The following is an 18,617-nucleotide window of genomic DNA, read 5'->3' as shown; positions in this document are numbered from 1 at the left end:
TCAAATATGTCCAACCAGTTTCTAAAAGTCTGCTTTTGATATATAAAATTGTAACAAATATGAGTAAATGATGACAAAAAAATTATTTATGAGTCAACGACTAGTTTTAAGTCGCTGAAAGATTTGTTTTTTATTTAGGGTTTATCCATCGTGTTTTCCAGTCTTTCAAGCATATTCCACTTGATCTAAATTCTGTTGTTAATTTTAGATTCAGTCATTTAATTTAGATTAGTATTTCTTTAAATGTGTAATTTTCTGAAGGGAAAAAAGCTCTAAAGGACAACATTTTTAATAGAAATGTGGACAAAAAGATTTGGCCACAGCCATATTACCCTGTAGCCCAAGACCATTTACTCACTGAAACTAAGCAGGGCTGAGCCTGGTCAGTACCTGGATGGGAGACCACATGGGAAAACTAGGTTGCTGTTGGAAGTGGTGTTAGTGAGTCCAGCACGGGGCGCTCAACCTGCAGTCTGTGTCCTAATGCCCCAGTAAAGTATAGGGGACACTATACTGTCAGTGAGCGCCATCAAAAACGTCATTCAAAATTCCATGGCACTTCTCGTAAAGAGTAGGGGTGTAACCCTGGTGTCCTGGCCAAATTCCCTCCTTCGACCCTAACCCATCATGGCCTCCAAATCACCCCCATCCACCGAATTGGCTTGATTACTGTCTTTCCAGTCCACCAATAGCTGGTATATAGTAAGCGCACTGGTGCCATTGTCCTGTGGCTGCCGTTGCATCCTCCAAGTGGATGCTGCATACTGGTGGTGGTATGGAGAGACCCCCTCTCATGATGAGTGTTTGGGTGTATGTATATAAATACACATTACATCACATTTTACTCAAACACATTCCCTAACTATTCCATGCCATTGAATGCCATTGGCTCTCACACACCAGTCAAGCTTGATTAAACTTCCGTGACCAAATCTAAAGCCTTTAAACATCCTTTGCTAATATTCATAAGCATAAATTCATTTTAATTTCCCAACCATCGGGAAAAAAACTTCCAGCACACAATAGTAAACACACAGCGATGTTGTTTTTACACACATTCAAAAGGCTCTAAAGGACAATATTTTTGATAGAAATGTGGACGAAAAGTTATCAAACATTTATAGAATAAAACAAATATTACCATATTACTCAAACACATTCCTAACTAATCCATGCCATTGAACGTCATTGACTCTCACACACCAATCAACTTCCACAACCAAATCTAAAAGCAAATAAATGCCTAAATTCATTTAATTACCAAACTATTAGGAAACAAAAACTTACAGCACACAATAGTGAACATACGCTGATGTTGTTTTTACACATTCAAGTATTTTCTGGAGGGAAAAAAAGCTCTAAATTACAATATTTTTACTAGAAATGTGGACAAAAAGTTAGCAAACATTTAGAGAATAAAACAAATATTAACATATTACTCAAACACATTCCTAACTAATCCATACCATAGAACATCATTGACTCTCACACACCAATCAAGTTTCCGCGACCAAATCTAAAGCCTCTAAACATCATCCTTTGCTAATATTCATATGCCTAAATTTATTTGAATTTCCAAACCATCAGAAAAAAAACTTCCAACACACAATAGTGAACATACGCTGATGTTGTTTTTACACATTCAAGTGTTTTCTGAAGAAAAAAAAACTCTAAATGACAAAATTTGGACTAGAAATGTGGACAAAAAGCTATCAAACCTTTATAGAATAAAACAAATATTAGCATATTACTCAAACACATTCCTAACTAATCCATGCCATTGAAGGTCATTGACTCTCACGCACCAATCAAGTTTTCGAGACCAAATCTAAAGCCTCTAAACATCATCCTTTGCCCAAGTTCAAGTGTTTTATGGAGAAAAAAAGCTCTAAATGACAATATTTTTACAAAAAAAATGTGGACAAAAAGCTATTAAACATTTATAGGATTAAACAAATCTTAACTAATCCTTACCATTGAACGTCATTGACTCTCACACACCAATCAAGCTTAATTAAACCTCCGTGACCAAATCTAAAAGGCCAATAAATGCCTAAATTTATTTGAATTTTCAAATCATCAGAAAAAACTTCCAACACACAATAGTGAACACACACTGATGTTGTTTTTACACATTCAAGTTTTGTCTAAAGAAAAAAAAAACTCTAAACAACAATATTTTTATTATAAATGTAGACGAAAAGCTGTCAAACCTTTATAGAATAAAACAAATATCAACATATTACTCGAACACATTCCTAACTTATCCATGCCATTGAACATCATTGACTCCCACACACTATTTAAGCTTGATAAAACTTCCGCAACAAATCTAAAAGGCCAATAGATGCCTAAATTCATTTTAATTTCCAAACTATTAGGAAAAAAAACTTCCAGCACACAATAGTGAACACACACCGATGCTGTTTTTACACACATTCAAAAAGCTCTAAAGGACAATATTTTTGATAGAAATGTGGACGAAAAGCCATCAAACATTTATAGAATAAAACAAATATTAACATATTACTCAACACATTCCTAACTAATCCATGCCATGGAACATCATTGACTCTCACACACCAATCAAGTTTCCGCGACCAAATCTAAAACCTCTAAACATCATCCTTTACCCAAGTTCAAGTGTTTTCTGGAGAAAAAAGCTCTAAATGACAATATTTTTACTAGAAATGTGGACAAAAAACTATCAAACATTTACAGGATAAAACAAATCTTAACTAATCCATAACATTGAACATCATTGACTCTCACACACCAATCAAGCTTGATTAAACCTCCGTGACCAAAACTACAAGGCCAATAAATGCCTAAATTAATTTTAATTTCCAAACTATCCGGAAAAAAAAACTTCCAGCACACAATAGTGAACACACATCGATGTTTTTTTTACACATTCAAGTGTTTTGTGCGGGGAAAAAACTCTAAACAACAGTATTTTTATTAGAAATGTAGATGAAAAGCTATCAAACATTTATAGAATAAAACAAATATCAACATATTACTCGAACACATTCCTAACTTATCCATGCCATTGAACATCATTGACTCTCACACATCAATCCAGCTTGATTAAACTTCCGCGAGCAAATCTAAAAGGCCAATAAATGTCTAAATTCATTTTAATTTCCAAACTATCAGGAAAAAAAAAACTTCCAGCACACAATAGTGAACATGCGCTGACGTTGTTTTTACGCACATTCAAGCGTCCAGCGCTCTAAAAACCCCGTCAGGTGTTCCTGAAACGTGCGGGCCGCATCCAGCCTGTGATATTACTCATTTGCTTTCCAAAAGGCCTGTATCATCAGAGCGTACCGACTGCGCACTTGTGACGCCAGCAGGAATATAACAGCTCTTTAATTAACCGTCTGGATTGATATGCAGAGCGCAGTGCATTCTCATGGAAATCCAGCACGTAGGAGGAGGACCTGAGAGAGACACTCGGGCTGAATGCGGGCTCATTTTAATTTCGAGCGAGGAGATCGTGGTTGGGATGGAAATGCACGATGTTGGAGAAGTTTTGATTGACGTGTTTGGGTTTTATTTAGCTTTACCTGAGGCTGATCTGACAGATGTGCTGCGGGGTGATTTTTGATCCAGACCGCTGCGTTCATCAGCTCAATCTTGGACGTAATTTGAACTGACGGAGAACTGGAGAAGTGCTGTTCATGTGGAAGAGGAAGATGATTGGCAGCTGTCAATCATCTTTTCACTGATGACCAGATCTCCTGAGTTGATGATGATGTGGAACATGGCCTAAAATGAACAACAAATAACAATAACAACAACAAAATTTTGTTGTTATAACAACAAAAGTCAGTTGGACCCGGATGCACACAATATTTGCACCTACTGTAACTTTTTTTTTCATTTTAAATTGACAAATCATGATTTATTGATAAATAAATTGACAAACAGATAAGCAGAGAAATTTAAAGACAAAATAATGTTAAGAGCACTTTGTTTTGATCACATTTGACCGTCGAAATATTTCCATTAACCTTACATGTTAATGTTTTTTTACTATGTATACTATGTATACTACTATGACAAAAGTCTTGTTGCCTATGCAAGTTTTAGGAACAGCCAATCCCGGAGCACCTTGACCTTCTTTGCTTTTAGGAATTTTGATGTGGAGGCTGAAGTATGAAAAGGAGCACTATCCTGCTGAAGAATTTGCCCTCTACTGTAGTTTGTAATGTAATGGGCTGTGCAAATGTCCCAAACCATGATTTTTCCTTCACCGAACTTGACTGAACTCTGTGAGAATCTTGGGTCCATGCGGGTTCCAATAGGTCTTCTGCAGTATTTGTGATGATTGGGATGCAGTTCAACAGACGATTCACCTGAAAAATCGACCTTCTGTCACTTCTTACAGCTGGGATCAATGACAATACTTTTGTTAGATGGTGTATATATTGGAGCTGGGCGAAGATTAAAAGTTTGTTTTGACATAATATGTGTATCATGTAATACACACTATAGACAACTATACAAAGCAATTTTGTCACATAGGTATATAAATGTATATAATTTGCATTATATTCATATATATTTTATATCCAAATATAAATGAACATTTTCTCAAATATTTGCATGCATGTGTGTATTTATTTATACATAATGAATACACACCGTACACATATATTATGTCAAAACACACTTTTATTTTGGATGCGATTAATCTTAGCCCAACACTAATGTGTATGTATGTCAATTTACAAAGAAAAAAATGAGACACCCCCATCTTTATGTGTTATAGCAAATCATTATTATTGTTTTATTCTGCAAACTAATGGCTTTTTATCCCAATTTTAACTAAAATAAAATTCAAATGTACATGTTCCCCACAGAAAATAACAAAAGCAACACACAAAGAAAACTTTCAATTTCAAAAGATTTAAAAAAAACTGTAATTTGATGGAATAACACAGATTTTAAATCACAGCAAATAAAAATACTAGGAAAACAAATCACAGAAAGCCAAAAATAAATAAGTAAATAATCTAAATGACAATATTTTAATTAGAAATATGTAGGAAATATTTTCAAGCCTTTAATTAAGGAATTCAAACAAATATTAAAGTTGGACACAAACCCATATTTAAATTGAATAAACACAGAGCATTTTTATTTTCAAGTGGCCTGTTATTTACAATTTTTCCCCCTCAAAACTGTTTTCTTTTTAGTGTTGAACTAATTCAAACTAGCATAACGACCCCGAAAAGCATCCCTAAAAGTCTTGTCATTATTTGGTGTCAGTGGCCTCATAGTGTTAATCTAAATTCAGCGTCATCTTTAGGGCTGATTAGCTCAGAAATGAGCTTTGTTAAACAGACTCTGGATCTGTCGGGAACTCTACAAAGCGCGTCATTAAAGATGAATGTGGTGTTCTTAGTGGATGCAGGAAGCCACACGTCTGCATTGTGCCCTCCTGCACGTACAGCTGTTTTCAGCTGCTGTTTATCTCTCCTGTCAACGAGAACACAATCAACAACTCGCTCCGTCCCAGAATAACTGATGCCGGGTCCTACACACAGTTTCCAAACCCATATGATGCTCAAACACTCTTAAAAATAAAGCTACTTCAGTTAAAGGGATGAAAAGTCTGTCATTCACTAATCCTCCAGTTATTCAAAACCTGTTTGCGTTTCTTTTGTCAAACACTAAGGAAGATATTCTGAAGAATGCTGGAGAAAACTGTCATTGACTTTTACAGTATTACTGTTCCTTCAGAGAGTTGCTGAAGAACTCCTGAGAGATTTCAGCTGCTGTCTGGGCTTTCACTGCCTTTCTACACCTCCCTTTCTTCATGTGTTCAATACTTTTTCCCTGCGTCATTTCATTTTATTACGCCTACCTGAATTTGTAAACTAATTCATTTTTTTTTTTGCATATCTGGATTTCTGACCAACATCTGGTGAAAATTTCAAGTCAACAACACCTTTAGAAATGTATTTTCTGAAAAATAAGTGGATCAGTGTGATGTGTTACTTTTTACTTATACTTCAGAATACTTATATTTTTCAGAAAGACATCCATAAAAGTTTAGACCATGTGTGTTAGTAAATGATTTTGTTTGTGGACTAGATGTCAATTTATGCTTTAAACTATTTTTTTAATTTTAACAAATATTTTACTAAACGAAACAAAAATTATATATTTAAGTATATTTATAATAAAATTATGACATCTAAATTAAATTAAAATGCTCAAATGATCTTGGTGGAGAAATAATATTGAAATAATTTTCGAAATAAAGTCAAAGTTATAAGCCCTTCTGTCAAATTTTAATTAAATTTCTTTAACTAAATTTTTATGAAATATTTAGACGCCAAAAATGTTAATTTATAAAATTATATATATATATATATATATATATATATATATATATATATATATATATATATATATATATATATATATATATATATATAATTATTATATATCATAACACTGAAAAAAAGATTAATACATTTTCAAAAATTCCCAAAAATAAAAGTGGTTGTAAAAAATTTAATTTATATGGGTTGAATTTAAACAAATTAAGTTGAATATTATTAATTTAAAGCCATAAATTGCAACAATTTAGCAGACATAATTTTTTCAGTGTATGAATTATAGGATGTATATATCACCCCATTTGTTGCATAATAATGTTACTATTAATTAAATGATTAATTAATTTATTTTATAATAATTGTGAATTAAATTTCTTTTTTTTTATATTTAATTATTTTCCGATATTTCCCAGAGAGACAATCTGTCACATTTTAAACAATAATTTTAATAACTCATTTCTAATAACTGATTTTTTTTTCCTGCAATGATGACAGTACATAATATTTGACCAGTTTTTTTAGCAACTATTATGCAGACATTTATAGTTTTCAAACAAAAAACAAAAATATACACAGTGCCTATATAGAAAATCATGATAAACCTTTAAAAATAAATGCTTTTACAACTTTCCCCTGAAGTTCTTTTGAAAGCACGGTGTAAAGCGAGTAAAAGGTATAGATTTTCACAGGGTGTGATGTTTTTTTGTATTGGGACAGTAAACTATTATCCCTCTTGTGAATTTCTTTTTCAAATATTTCCAAAAGCATGTTTAACAGAGCAAGGATTTTTTCAGAGTATTTTCAATATTATTTTTTCTTCTGGAGAAAGTCGTATTTGTTTTATTTTGGCTAGAATAAAAGCAGTTTTTATTTAAACCATTTTAAGGTGAATATTATTAACCCCCTTTCGATTATCCTAATTAACCAAATTAACCTAGTTAAGCCTTTAAATGTCTTAAGTATCTTGAAAAATATGTAGTAAAATATTTTTTACTGTCATCATAGCAAAGATAAAATAAATCTGTTATTTTAAATTAGTTATTAAAACTATTTATGTTTAGAAATGTGTTGAAAAACATCTCTCTGTTATACAGAAATTGTGGGGGGGGGATATACAGGAGGGCTAATAATTCTAACTTCAACTGTATATTCATTTGGTCCTTCACTAAGACATAACAACAAACATGAATAGTTATCAAATATTTAACTGAAACTGCATTCTTCCTTCTGTCTCTGTTTGCCTTTACACTTGTTTATCTAGTGAGATAAGAAGCCGCAAGTGTCTGAGGGAACAGTTTGACATCTATCAGTTACGACAGTCAGAAAGAGAAAGCGGTGAACTGAAGCCCCCTCTGGCATCTAAAGCGTCAGATATGAGGGATTTCTGAAGAAACTGACAGCCGTTTCATTGACCATTTGGAAGTGAATGTGATTTGTGTGTTTGTCGGTGGTGAAGCTGCTAAAACACCAGTGACGCACCACTAATGACTAATGAAATATGTGTACGCCGCTGCCAGGTAAAGTTTACTCATGCTGATCACTGTGTGCTTAAGTTCTGAAGAGCTCTGTTTGACTATTCGGTATCAATTTACTATTGTTCATGCCTGCTGGACTCATTTATAATGCAAAGCTGCTTTCTGTGCAGAGCAGATGCTGCGCGTTCAGTTCTGGGTAGAGTCTCAACTAAGAGATGCTACAGACACAAGCAGTTTTTGATCACAAGTCAATTTAGATTTTTATTTACCTAATTTCTCTCAAGTCTATTAGAAAGAAAAGTGTCAATGAAGAAAGAAATCATACAAAATGCGCCTTTTAGTGTTTCTATTATTGCACTTTATTAATTGGTGTCTAGATTTTAGATACGGTTCTTACTATTAAATGTTTATCCATACATTTCTTTTCAGCTTAGTCCCTTTATTAATCAGGGGTCGCCTTGATTAAACCGCCAACTTATCCAGTATATGTTTTACGCAGCGCATGTTCTTCCAGCTGCAACCCATCACTGAAAAACATCCATACACTACCATTCACTCACATTACACTGCGCACAATTTAGCTTACCCAATACACCTATAGCGCATGTACCAAGACAACAAAACTTGTCATAAATCTGTCATAAACATGATTGTCCATATTGTGCCATGAATATTTTTTTCTGATGACTTTATCAGTGAAACAAACTGTATTTGTCCTTAAAATGTCTCATTAAAAGTGTCATTACCCTAAGAGTGTTATTAATATTGGATGACATTTTAATGACAAATTCAGCTTGTAGCACTGTAGTTGATGTCCAAAAAATATTAATGACGCTGTTATAAAATTCATGACTTATTTATAATGGTTTCATGACAATTATGTTGATGACAGATTTATGACATTACCAAGATAACAAAACTTGTCAGAAATCTGTCATAAACATAATTGTCATGAGGCATTATAATTGTGCCATGAATATTTTTTTTCTGATGACTTTATCAGTGGAACAGACTGTATTTGTCCTTAAAATGTCTCTCTAAAAGTGTCATTACTCTGGCAAATAAATTTTAAGAGTGTTATTAATATTGGATGACATTTTAATGACAAATTCAGCTTGTAGCACTGTAGTTGAGGTCCAAAAAATGTTAATGATGCTGTTATAAAATTCATGACTTATTTATAATGGTTTCATGACAATTATGTTGATGACAGATTTATGACATTACCAAGATAACAAAACTTGTCAGAAATCTTGTCATAAACATGTCATAAACATGATTGTCATGAGGCATTCTAATTGTGCCATAATATTTTTTCTGCTCACTTTTTCAGTATCAGTCATTAAAATGTCTCAATAAAAGTGTCATTGCTCAAATTCAGCTTGTAGCACTGTTAAGGTCCAGAAAATATTAATGTTGCTGTTATAAAATTTATGCCACATTTATAACGGTTTCATGACAATTATGTTGATGACAGATTTATGACAATGTCTGTTAATTACCCCAAAAAACATCAATCAGCAGCTCAAACTACACAGTTTTAAACATATCAGTATTGTGAACATTTCTACTGAGAGATTTGCTCATTAATAATATGTCTGATAATCAGGGCCAGACGAAATCTGTTTTTGCCATAAATAATAAAATAAAATCAGTGGATTCATGGGGAATGTTTTTGAAATGAACTAACTTTTTTAGTCGTATTTAAGGATTACAATGCAAATACAATTAAATTTGTTTGGTAAACAAAGCAAGTCTTTATATATCTCTATATAAATATATATACTAAAAGAAGGAAAATTAGAATGTTTTGAGAAGATTTTAAGAAGATTTCTCAAAAATTTCACAACACTCTTGGTGGTTGACATTTCTGTGTTTTGGGGGGGAAATGCATAGGTGGTGGGAGGTGATAATTCAGGAGGGCTAATAATTGGGGGGGAAATATACAGGTGGGCTAATAATTCAGGAGGGCTAATAACTTTGACTTCAACTGTACATTCTGAAAATCATATGCTTATGCTCCCGGTTTAAAGTGGCTCACACTTGAACACAATTATACATAAATATTTGTAATGATTTTAATCAAATAAAATGTGCTCATTCGCCAATAAGTCAATACATGTATTTGTTAAAAAATCACATACTCTTGGTGGTTGTGAAATTAGCATTACATTCTATCTAATGCACATGCACGTAGTGGTTGAGGAGATTCCACCCAAATCTGTAAAGTGCTTTGTGTGTCTAGAAAACACAAAAAAATTGTTAATAAATTATTATTATTACTGTATATAGAGGGGCAACGCAGTGGCGCAATAGGTAGTGCTGTTGCCTTACAGCAAGAAACTCGCTGGTTCGAACCTCGGCTGGGTCAGTTGGCGTTTCTGTGTGGAGTTTGCATGTTCTCCCTGCATTTGCGTGGGTTTCCTCTGGGTGCTCCGGTTTCCCCACAGTCCAAAGACATTCGGTACAGGTGAATTGGGTTGGCTAAATTGTTCGCCGTGTAAAAGTGTGCATGAATGTGTGTGGATGTTTCCCAGAGATGGGTTGTGGCTGGAAGGGCATTCGCTGCATAAAAACGTGCTGGATAATTTGGCAGTTCATTCCGCTGTGGCGACTCAGGATTAATAAAGGGACTAGGCCGAAAAACCGAATGAACTGTATATAGAGTTAATATTGTGGCGGTGAGCGGTGTGTCAGTGTAAGCTGTAATGAGATGAGTGTTCACCGCTGAACCTGCACTCTCGACCGACGCTGAGAGCCTCTTCACAGCCACGGCACAAAACATCCACATAATCAAGCAAACCACAGCTTTAATTAACACTGGCTACGTCTCCATCCACCTATTTGAATGAGCATTTTGGAATATTGCATTAAAAGATGCTTAATGGAAACTCCAAAATCCGCATGCATTCTGAGAATGAGCAGAAAAACTATGCACACAGGATACTGTAAGTAGAATAATGTATAATGTAGAATAATGAATAATGTGTTTATTTAGACAAAATTATAGGTTTTCTTAAAGAAGAGTCTCTGGGTTGTTTTTATTCCTGTTAGATCCAGTTATTTAAGGTATTTGAATTTTATCAAAGTAATTTTAATGTGGACTTACTATTCCAAAATATTTACCGAAAGGTTTGTGTTGCAGGACTATTGTTACTACTTGAAAGAATGAAGTTAACTTATTAGTTTTTTGGGCGTCAAGGTGGCGCAGTGGGTAGCACGATCGCCTCACAGCAAGAAGGTCGCTGGTACAGAGCCCCGGCTGGGTCAGTTGGAATTTCTGTGTGGAGTTTGCATGTTCTCACCATGTTGGCGTGGGTTTTCTCTGAGATCTGTGGTATAGGTAAATTGATAAGCTAAATTGGCAGTAGTATATGAATGTGAACGAGAGTACATGGGTGTTTCCCAGTGTTTGGTTGCGGCTGGAAAAGCATCCGCTGCATAAAACATATGGTGGATAAGTTGGCGGTTCATTCCGCTGTGGTGACCCATAATTAATAAAAAAAGACTAAGCCAAAAAGAAAATTAATGTATTAGTTTTTCAAATTTAGGTGGATTGAACATAAAATAATTAGGCTGTCCTCCAAAAAACTTGAGAATTGTTTAGTTTCAGATAAGCGGTTTTAAATAAGCAGTTTGAACAAACAGCAAACTTCATTTTTTTGGAGTGTAGTTTCGGTTATTTTCCATTTAATTATTTTAAATGAGAGGGTAAAGTGTGGTCGGGTGGGAGAACCCCAAATAAGTCAACAATTGGACACGGTGGGGTATCAACAGTGGTGATAGCAGTGGACAACGAGAAGAAAATTTGCCTCTAAAAAGAAAGCAGGGTATGACATGACCAAAACATAGATTAAAGTAGCTGAACTAGAATGACAATGTCGCAGACAGGGTCAAAAGACGGGTTGATGCGAGCTAGTCTGCTCCTGTACCAATGAGCTCTATGCACTCAGACGGCAGATCTTTACTTTTATGTTCAATATCCTGACACTTATCATCATATCTGCTGTAAGGTCAAAGTGAAGAGATCCAGAGATGTGTGGGTGTGTGTGACCAAGGCTTTGATCTGCTCTGTTTGACAGCTGTTTGTTTGCCCTCCGCCAGGTGGGTTTTTCTTAGTTTACACAACACACGGCTCGGACCGGGACGTGTGTAAGACAGCACAGCTTCTGCATTGAAGAACACTGAGTGCTGATTTATGGACAGACTATTTTTAACCCACACAACAGAAACAAGCTTGTGTGAAGGTCACAATAGACTTTGGGCTCCATTCATGTGTACGCAAACATGGAAGCGGAAATGCTACAATACAAACAAAAACATACAGACACTTGTAGTGCTATATTTATGGGGACATCCCATATACTATCCCCTACACCTGAACCAACCCTCACAGCAAACAAACTGCATGTTTGCGTTTACAAAAGGATTCGTTCTGTGTGATTTGTGAGCTGTTTTCCTTATGGGGACCTAAAAAAAGGTCCACACAAGATCAAAATGTACTGGGATTTCTAAACTTGTGGGGAATACACTACCTGACAAAAGTCTTGTCGTCGATCCCAGTTGTAAGAGCAACAAATAAAAACTTGACTTTTAGTTAGTCATTATGAAAAGTGGCAGAAGGTCGTTTTTTCCTGATGAATCGTCTGTTGAACTGCATCTTAATGATCACAAATACTGCAGAAGACCTATTGAACCCGCATAGACCCAAGATTCTCACAGAAATCAGTCAAGTTCGGTTAAGGAAAAATCATGGTTTGGGGTTACATTCAGTATGGGGGCATGCGAGAGATCTGTAGAGTGGATGGCAACATCAACAGCCTGAGGTATCAAGACATTTGTGCTGCCCATTACATTAAAAACCACAGGAGAGGGCAAATTCTTCAGCAGGATAGCGCTCCTTCTCATACTTCAGCCTCCACATCAAAGTTCCTGAAAGCAAAAAAGGTCAAGGTGCTCCAGGATTGGCCAGCCCAGTCATCAGACATGAACATTATTAAGCATGTCTGGGGTAAGATGGAGGAGGTGTTTAAGATGAATCCAAATGAATCTTGATGAACTCTGGAAGTCCTGCAAGAACACTTTCTTAGCCATTCCAGATGACTTATTTGAGTCAAAGATGTATGGATGCAGTCCTCTAAGCTCATGGGAGTCATATACAATATTAAATCTTCCTCCACTGCAGCATGACTTTATTTTCTATACTGTACATTATTTCTGTTCAGTGACAAGACTTTTGTCTAAGTAAAGTCAGATTTTACTGCCCTAATTAAGTAATTAAAAATCAAGGCATGATCATATTTTATTTTGGTAAAATAAGCGTAATCTAGAGGCCTTTGCCTTTCACATTAGCCACTTCTGATACCAAACGATCAACTAGAAGTCAAGTTATTATTTGCTGTTCCTAAAACTTGGATAGGCGACAAGACTTTTGTCAGGTAGTTTATAAGGTTCACACCCACACTCATGCAGTATTGCCAACTATTTTCAATGAAAAGGTGCCTGAAGACGCTAAACATTGCTAAATTATGTCATACGTCAATTTGCAAATTACTGAGATCATCACGTCCAACCGTTTCTGTTTGTTTAACAGCTTATGGTCAATAAAGGGGTATTTATATTTGCAGTACGCTTTATATATGCATGTCAATCTAACTAAATTTATTGTTGTTTGAACACAGTATATCAGTATATATGTGTAGTGAATTTGCAGTAATCTCTCAGAGGCAATAAACTCAGACAAGTTCCGAAACTGTCTCTAAAATATCTGTGATTGTGAACAAGAAAAAACAAACGGTAAAATTTAATTGTTAAAATTAAAACAAAGGAGGAGCAGATCGGTTTGACTGTACATGGGAAATACCTCACACTTACGGTGCTAAACCATTTGCCGTCGATACACAGAAGGGTGATCTGCTCTCAGGCTGCAATTGGGAGACTGCTGTACGAGGACTGGGCCACTTGTGACTGCTCTGAGGCAGGAGAGGGGCTGACGGCATCACCCACAGAACTATAAAAATCGTCAGTAACACAAAAAAAAAGTCACTAGTCGGTTTTTTAAAAATTGTCACTAAGGGTGTCTAAAAAGTCGTTAAGTTGGCAACACTGCACTCATGTCTTTAAAGGTCTACTAAAAAAGCTCCCCAATAAGACATCATGGTTTCCGCTACATTCATTCTTCCATGGCGGGCCGCCACACCAAAATTTATCCTGCTACGGCTACATTACAGCTTCTCATTCAAAACGTTTTTTTTTTTAAATTGTTTTATAGCGGGTAATAATCGCACCAGAACGTATTAAAGGGTAAGTGAATTATAACAGTGGGAACTTTTCTTTAACCGTAGTAGTGCTGTACGTCAATTGTTTACCCTTTGAGGTGACGTGCTGACTGACTGACTGACAGACAGACTGACAGGTGCGTAATGCGTGAGGCCAGCAAATACAACCTATAGCCGTTTCACTTTACTTCAAGACGCATTAATGCTACTCTGTAGGACTATTGGAGACATTCATAAATATTCCTAGCAAATCTAATAAATGCTGGAGACATACTTGTTACAAAAACGCACTAAATCGCACTTAAGCAGCGTTTGTTTGAGAGCGCACATGAAGATCTGCGCGCTCTTGAATCGGCTTATATTTGAGGTGGCGTGCAAGACGTTTTGTGCACGAGCAGAGGAAATCGACGCGCAAGCACAGATATTCGCGTGCTCGTAGGCTATTACATAAATGCGATCCCGACTTCTAATACTGCACTCACGACATTAGTTGTTGAAATAATAATGCCACAGGTAGTCGGTAGATCTGTGTAAAAAAAAAAAAGGCCTGCTGCCACAGCTGGAAAAAATCCTAGAGGAAACACTGAGACATTATGCACTTTCATTAATGCAAAAAATTGCAAAGTGTGTAGCTTGATTAGTAAATAATTAATTGTGGATTTAAACCCAGAGCACACATTTATTTGCTAAAATGTGTGCTTTGGACGGACAGTAAATCATGTACCAAAAACGTAATTATAAATATCAGTTTTGTGAACAAACCTTCATTTTGATTGGTTATGTCAGCCATATTATTTCATGATTATGCAACATTTTTTTATGTCCACTTAACTTTAAATTGAACTGTAGGTGCTTGCACAAATCTCCTAGTCATCTTTAGATGAGGAAACTCTCCTACACCCGTCTATTAACAGGAATCTTGATTTGCCATTTTTATCAGTCCTAATTATGTCACTTCCTTCAAGTTATTAACAGTCCACTATTAATGATGTTGGGCCCATCTTATGCAGCGTTGGCAATGGTGTACTGTTAGCATAAGGATCCAGTTAGTCATCGGCAACACAGAAGTCTGTGATGAACAGCGTGCTGTGCCTGTGACACATTGCCCTGGTCACCACTGTTGTAACTGCTGGTGATTTGTTGCCCTGCAGTCGCTGTGAACAAAGCTCAAGTCTCTATGAGATGTGTCACTGTTTGGTTCATCTGTGCACCAATTTTGAAACCAATTGGCACATGAAACAACCAAAAATGACACCATTTCCAAGACCAAAATTCAGAGACAAAAATTAGCCTTTTATTTAAGTTAATAAAATCTGCAGCATTTCCATTGTGACACCAAATACTTTATATACTGACCAATGAGGCCATTCTAATTTTATCAATTAGCTGATAATCTTAGACCAATGTTTTTGGTGATAACCCCAGGACAACCTTCTAACCCAGGGGTGTCCAAACTCGGTCCTGGAGGGCTGGTGTCCTGCAAAGTTTAGTTCCAACCCCAATCAGACGCACCTGGGCTAGCAAATCAAGCTCTTACTAGGCTTTCTAGAAACATCCATGCAGGTGTGTTGGGGCAAGTTAGAGCTAAAATCTGCAGGACACCGGCCCTCCAGGACCGAGTTTAGACACCCTTGGTCTAACCCAATCATCATAATTTAATAAAGCCATAGTAGCAGATTAATGTAAATTAAAGACAATTAAACAACATGAAAGTGATGTCACCTTTCAGATGAATATTAAACCACTATCACCGCATATGTGCTCCAGCCACAGAAGCCTGATCTTAAAGTCCTACTGATTCGGGCTTGTATGTGAGCCGAACGTGACACAAACCTTAAGAGACAAAATGGGACAAATTTGACCTCAAATCCCCTTATTGAAGGTTGCACAATGGCTCACGCCACACAAACTGGTGTTAAGTAAATCAGAACATGGCTATCAAAACTAATGAAATGTGTTCTCTAAGACGGCACGGTCTAACACTTCACTGTGCGGATAGAGATATCATCCTTTTTCCTGTGGGCTTTTACTGTAATTTAACTGTAAACCCTCGAAGGGCTGCACACTGGATGAAGAGAAGAAAAACATCCTGCTGGCTCAGATCCCAATCCTGACTTCTATAAACCAAATTAAAAAGCCAGTGACGCATTTGTTTTTGTCTTTTTAAAGTGTTAATATACACTGTTATCAATGTTTGTAAATTGCACAGTATTCAACTGTAATATGAATGGAATGTACTGGGGACAGTTATGCAGTACTTTACTGTATTTTAAAGTTGCATTGTGAAAATTACTGTATGTTTTACAGTAAAGATAATCATACAATTCTGTAAATACATATACAGCATGATAAATGGTGCTGTGAATGTAAATACAGTATTTTTGCTGTAATTAATTTGCAGTAAGTTACTGTAAATTCTACAGGAAATTGTTAAGTGTATTTTGTATCATCAAAGACTAAAATAAATTGAATTTAATTAAGTTTCGTAAATTAAAATTTTATAAAAGCAATGCATGAGCAAATTATGAAATTTGAGAATGTACTACTATTTATCATACTTTTATTTATTTATCACTTAATAAAGAATTTCTTCATCATATACTGCTAGTCTACTTTACTGTAACTGAGATACTGATATAGTTTTATGAATAGATTAAATTGGTTTTAGTAGTTTTTTCCAAAATCATTAAAATTTTTGTTACCATTTTTTAGTTTTTTATATTTTGTTTTATTTTAGGTTCATTTGAACTTAAAATAAGTTCAAATTAAATTAATTAAATTTATTAACTAATGCTTTTAGTTTGCGTTATTTTAGTAAGTTATTTTTAGTTTTTATTTATTTTGTTTTATTTTAGTTGTATTTATGCTTTTTTAAAATGCATATTTAAGTTATTTTAGTACATCAAACTGAACTACATAAATATTTTCATGTATTTACGGCTGAATTATTAGCCCTCTTTATATAATTTTTTCTTTTTTAAATATTTCCCAAATAATGTTTAACAGAGCAAGGAAATGTTCACAGTGATATTTTTGATAATGATAATATTTTCTCATCAGGAATAAGTCTTATTTGTTTTGTTTTGGCTAGAATAAAAGCAGGTATTCATTATTTTAAACACCGTTTTAAGGTCAAAATTATTAGCCCCATTAAGCTATTTTTTCCAATAGTCTACAGAACAAACCATCATTATGAAATAACTTGCCTGATTACCCTAACCTGCCTAGTTAACCTAATTAACCTATTTCAGCCTTTTAATGTCACTTTAAGCTGTATAGAAGTGTCTTGAAAAATATCTAGTACAGTATTATTTACTGTCATCATGACAAAGATAAATTTTTTTATTATTATTATTTTGGATATTCAGTAAACGTTTAAATATTTATAAAGATACAACACCTTGTTTGTCTAAATATTACCAAAAATAGTTTAATTTGCAAGTGAAATTTAAAGGCTTAACTTGGTTAATTAGGTTAACTAGGCAGGTTAGGGTAATTAGGCAAGCTATTGTATAATGATGATGGTTTGTTCTGTAGACTATTGGGAAAAAAAAAATTAGCTGAAAGGGGCTAATAATTTTGACCTTAAAATGGTGTTTAAAAAATTAAAAACAGCTTTTATTCTTGCTGAAATAAAACAAATAAGACTTTCTCTAGAGGAAAAAAAATATTATCAGACATACTGTGAAAATTACAGTTCTCTGTTAAAAATCATTTGGTAAATATAAAAATAAATCGAAGGGAGACTAATAATTTTGACTTCAACTGTACATATATATTTTTATTTTGTTTTGTATATCCATTAAATAATAAAAATTTAAAAATAAAACAAAGAAAACATTTAAAATAACACCTCATTTGTCATTCATGACATCTAAATATTGCCAAATATGGTTTCATTTGCAATCGGACTTTTCAGTATCCAGTATATTTATATTAATCATACATTTGTTTGTTTATTTATTTATCACTTAAAAAAATCTCAACACTTTTGTTTGTATACTGTCAGTCTACTTTATTGTAACTGAGATACTGATGTAGTTTTATCGATATATTAAATTGTTTTGTAGTATTTTCATTTTCATTATCATTTAAATTTTAGTTTTTTATATTTAGTTTGATTTTAGGTTCATTTAAACTTAAACTAAAATTGAAGGTTTTATGTATTTTTTTCTTAGTTACTTTTAGGTGTTTTACATCATATTAAACTACATGCAAATTATATGTATTTTTTGTTTATTCATTAAATAATTGAACATTTATAGAGAAAAACATCTCATTTGTCATTCACGACGTTTAAATATTACCAAAATATTGTTTCATTTGCAATCAGATATGCTCCATTTTAAGCAAAGACTTTTCAGTGTAAAGTGGGCGTTTTTATCCATGCAGACACACACACGCACGCATAGCTCTTTTTGTGTGCAGAGCGTCAAAGTGAATATGAAAAGCTATGCATCTCCTATGAACATCCCCATGACGTGAGAAGCTGCTGATTTTCCATT

General features: G+C 34.4%; 1 long non-coding RNA gene across 5 annotated transcripts in view; it reads right to left on the bottom strand.

Annotated features, from left to right (window-relative positions):
- Nucleotides 1-3,572: 3,572 nt before the first annotated feature.
- The window catches only part of LOC141380887 (uncharacterized), a 37,061-nt gene continuing 22,016 nt past the window's right edge, over nucleotides 3,573-18,617 (bottom strand). Inside the window, exons 3-4 of one of the 5 annotated variants that reach the window (XR_012400242.1) lie at nucleotides 4,246-4,364; nucleotides 3,573-3,774 (exon numbers count right to left, since the gene is read on the bottom strand). This is a non-coding gene — a long non-coding RNA (uncharacterized lncRNA). Of the gene's footprint in view, nucleotides 3,775-3,892; nucleotides 4,365-18,617 lie in introns of those variants that run through there. The other 4 variants (XR_012400243.1, XR_012400244.1, XR_012400245.1 and 1 more) reach the window with 4 other exon arrangements.

This window comes from Danio rerio, chromosome 25 (genome assembly GCF_049306965.1).
Source record: "Danio rerio strain Tuebingen ecotype United States chromosome 25, GRCz12tu, whole genome shotgun sequence".
Taxonomy (NCBI): domain Eukaryota; kingdom Metazoa; phylum Chordata; class Actinopteri; order Cypriniformes; family Danionidae; genus Danio; species Danio rerio.
This window is presented reverse-complemented; position numbering and strand designations above follow the sequence as displayed.